The sequence below is a fragment of the Lactuca saligna genome, chromosome 6, assembly GCF_052625555.1.
Source record: "Lactuca saligna cultivar CGN05327 chromosome 6, ASM5262555v1, whole genome shotgun sequence".
Lineage (NCBI taxonomy): Eukaryota > Viridiplantae > Streptophyta > Magnoliopsida > Asterales > Asteraceae > Lactuca > Lactuca saligna.
The window spans coordinates 134,750,207-134,755,038 of NC_136422.1; positions in this window are offsets into that span (position 1 = coordinate 134,750,207).

A 4,832-nucleotide genomic window follows, 5' to 3' on the forward strand; every position below is an offset into this window, starting at 1 on the left:
CTCTAAATGAGTGTAGTGAAGGATTAGAGTTTTGTTTTGCATGAACTTTTGGTCTTCTGGACATTTGATGAACTCGGCGAGTCACTTAGGTGACTCGACGAGTTGACTCGGGATTTAGTGCAATGGACTCGGGAGGAACTCGACGAGTTGCTGGATGCACTCGACGTGTTGAGGTCAACATGGACTGTTGACCTTGACATTGACCAGGGTTGAGTATAAGGATGATTATGGTATTTTGGGATTATGACAAGTTAATTGCATGATGATTATAGGCAGTTGAGTTGGAGCAGTACGTGGGATTTATCTGATCTTAGCTTGTCAGTTCAGCATTCGAGAGGTGAGTTTCCTCACCATACCAAATGGTCTAAGGCATCAAGGCCGACCCATTTTGTGATATGTAGTACACTAGTTGAAGTAGGGATATGTGGTATGATAGTTAGCTATATGCTAAGTGGTATGCTAGTGATTATATGATACTTGCAGGGTAGACCAGAGGGGCATGTCACTTGGATATAAGACCATGTAGGGGAGCCCATGGCTTGTTAGTTAAAGACCATGGGAGGAGCCCATGGCAGTCGGATGAAAGACCATGTGGGGGAGTCCATGGCTTGTCGGTTAAAGATCATGGGGGAGCTCATGTCACTTTGGTATAAGACCATGCGGGGCAGCCCATGGCATCCTTATATGTTTGTATGCATGGATTATGTGATATATGTAGCGTTTATAGCTAATATGATATATGTTATGTAGATTGTGTGTGGGGTATGCTCTGAGAAACTCACTAAGCATTAACTTACAGTTTGTGGATTTGTTTCAGGTACATCTGAGCCCAAGGGCAAGGGCAATGTTTGATGGTGTGGCGTGCAATCTCTCTCAGATGTTTTTATGGGACACTCTGATGATTTGAAATAAAATTGTTATTGTTGCGAATTTGAAAACAATTGTATTTAGGATTTCATGGTTTATGGAAAGTATTTTGGCTAATTAAAAATGAATTTTTTTTTTTTTAAATTTGGTCGTTACATGAAGAAATATATTGCAAAGTTAATAAATAATTATAAATATATTAAAAATAAAAAATATATAAATAGTTATTCGGTTTTTTTGACTATTTGGTTCTTATTTTATAAAGCAAAATCAATCCAAAATCCAAAATAGTAATTCGGTGTTGTTGAAAATCAATCCAAAAAAATGAATATCTGAACTTAATAGTCCAGCTCAAATTGCTCAATTAAATAATTTGATTTGATCCAAATCATGAACATAGCTATTATCCGGGTCCTTTTCTTTTTATAGGCGGAAAGTCCACATCTTGCTATTGTATTATTTTTTTAAATTAATAAAATTTTGTGGAGGTGCCGCCCTCCTTTACTAATTTTTTTACTGTCAACGGCCTTATTTTTAAAATTTTCATGAGATCTCAAATCGGCTGGGACCAGCTTCCTTAATGCATTAGATAAGTATGAGGTTAATTCAAGATTTAGTGGGAACTCATTCATTCTTTTTTTTTTTTTTTTGAAAGACCAATATATTAGCAAAAAAAAACTTACGCGAGAAGCTCAAGAAGAATTACAAGGAAGGTTCAAAAAGGAGACCTACACCAAACATACCAATCTTAATTACTTAAATTGGATCTATTTTTAATCCAATTAAATGTGCTAATACTAATATTATCCGCCACAAGCTAAAACAACTCTTCATTTTTGAAAACCAAAGCATTCCTAACCTTCCAAATCATCCATTGTGTAGTGTAAATGAGAGAAAAGGAAACATTTTTCTTCCTTTTACCACCATCCATCCCATTGATCTTCTCTAAAAGGCTAGAACATGAGTCACGAGCTCGTTAAAAACCCTAGACCAATCCACCAGTCATCTCCAAATATCAATAGCAAACTAACAAGAGGAGAAGAGGTGATCCATACATTGAGCAACATAGCGACACAACGGACAAAGACTCAAAACAAAGGAGATCTAAACTCTTGACGTGTGTTCATCCTTTTAAGAGCTACCATTCATTTGTTTGTGCTTGAATCTGATTGTCTGGGGATTATCCACAAGGAGCTATTGTCAATTGTAGTTAAGGATATCTACAAAGTGCCCCTCAAGGTAAGATAACTAAACCCCTTTTGGTTGTGATTTATCAATCAAAATACATATTTGTCACATGGTTATATGGTCTTAGGATCATAACAAGTTCTTAAAGACCATTTCCACTACAGCCCGTTATTGTTTTGAATCCCAACAATTCCTATTGTAAATATAACGTAGGTTGAGTGGAAGGAAGTTGAACACTTAAACTGGACATTGACATCTTATAAATAAAAGGCCAGAAAGTCCTTTAGTAAAGATATTTATCTATTGGTATTTCGTTGAAACATGAAGAACCCTAAGAGTCCTTACTTGAATCTTTTATTGTATGAATTTGAGAAGTAAAACAAGACATCTACATCCCTTTTGATTTGATGTAAAACAAGTAAGCACAATGAGATACATGTCATTCAAACCTCATCGGAATCTCTTATTGAATTAAGTGGACTATTTTCACAAATTAATGAATTAATAAAGTATTATTTGTTGGATTATAGACTAAGTTAATTTCCTAATAATTAAGATCTTCAAGGGGCCTCACGAACATGAAGAAGATGGATGGAAGGTGTTTAATGTTTGATCGATTGGTTGCATGATCGCATCCAATACTTCCATCTAACAATCCAAGGTCTAACCGAACAAACAATTTTCTTTTACACATCAATCACTAATTAATAAAAATTATCCAATTCTTTTACATACAATAGTATATTAATCAATGAATAAATCAAAACTTGTTTAGATCCTCAAGAAAAATGATCAAATCTTAATGAAGCACTAGACTCTCAAAGCAGTGAAGTCCATCCAACTCCGGCGCCCACCGAGCACCGGAATCCCTCTTGCTCCGGTGACAATCGGTGTTCTTGTTGGCTTCATGCGTCACCTTCTTTTGATCATCTTGAATGGTGGAAGCAGGATTCTTTGCGTTAAAGAAAGAAAAAGATTGGCACATGAATTCGGCAGATAAAGCATCGAAGGAACTGAAGATGGAATTCATGTTTGATGATATATAATGAACTGATGGATTCAATTTGTTTATGTTTGAAAAGATGAGAGAAGATGAATCAAGATTGAATTGTGTGAGAGGCTTATAAACCAGAAGAAAGACGTTGAATCCTTGCAAGTTCCGATATGCTTTTCGTTTTCAAGTTTCAACGCGTTGAATTATTAAATGAAGAAATGTGTCGGCGTTGAAGATATTCTAAAATAAAACCAACTTTTTTTATAACATAAATAAGAACTTCAAACTCAGTTAGAGAGAATTTATTGCAAGTTGTCGTCAATGGATGTCTGATTTTTCACACGACACTGCCGATGAACGCCGCGGGACCGGCGCAGTCAAAGACGGCGGCGTTCACACGTCTCCTTTTTTAACGTCGTTACTTTAAAAAAAATTGAAAAAAAAAGTTGAACATGTCAAGTTGTCAACAAATAATATAATTTTTATGTGTCAAGTAATGTTATCTTCGTTTTTTCCTTTAACTGGAAATCAGCATGAATGAAAAATTATTGACTTAATTTTTCTTTTTTGCGACTTGAATTTGTAAAAATAATAAGTACTACTATTTCTCCTCAATTTTTTTTTCCATCCCTTAATTTTATTGGACAGATTTCTTGAGATATTTTCTTAAGAAACAATAATATATTTTGCTCATATAACCTACTAGGTGTGAACCTTATGTATTATATGGGTGTATTTAAAACAGTTAAATATTTATAAACATTTTAGAAATTTGAATTTACAAGAAAAATGAGAAAAATATTAAATTACTAAAATTAAAGTGTGTTTTTCTCTTTTAAATTTAAATAAATCATTTAGATAAAATAATCATAACAAATTAGACTTTATTTATAAAATTTTGAAATTATAAAGAAAGTCAATTAATAAAATTAATATGCATTTATTATTAAATTTAAATATCATATGGAATTTAATAAAATAGGAAAACCACAAAATTACATATGGAATAAAAATTATTTTAAAATAACCACAAAATGGTATGTGACAAAATGATAAGAGTGTGACAAGTGGTAAAAATAAAAAAAATTAAAAAAATAAAATAAATTTTTTTTTTTCATTTATTAGAGAAGATACCACCAAAATCTTAGTGAAAATGTACCAAAAAACGTGTATTTTTATTTTATTAGAATTTCGAAAAAGAAGTTTTTTTAGATATCTAAAACCTATATATACTCTAAAAAAAATTGTTTTTATGTTTAAATCCCATAAATTTCAACTAAGATGTCGTTAAAAAAGAAGAATAAATTTAGAGCATCCGTGAGGACTACTAAAGTTTATTTATTATGTTACCTCAATAAAAGAGTATTTTTAATCTTCTTCAATGCATAAACATTTTTCTTAATAATAAAACATTTACCATCATTTGAATTTTTTTTATGAAACATCCTCATACTATTTTATTATTTTATAATATTTCATGTTGGTGTTGTTTTATTAAATCATGTAGTAAAAAAGTAAAAAACATTAACATTGTTATAATTTTTAATTACATATTTTATAAATTCGATTAGTTAGTAAAAAATAAATCTATAAATATGCAATATTATTAAGGGGGTGTAATAGAAATATTTATTAAGATAAGGTGGTACAAAGACATTTAAGTACTTGATAAACAATAAGTGGTTCATCAAATAATAATAAAAATTACATTCCAATAGTATTAAGTGGTTGATAAAAGAGTAACAAGACATAGATAAGCTCATTAGTTGATTATAAACATTTA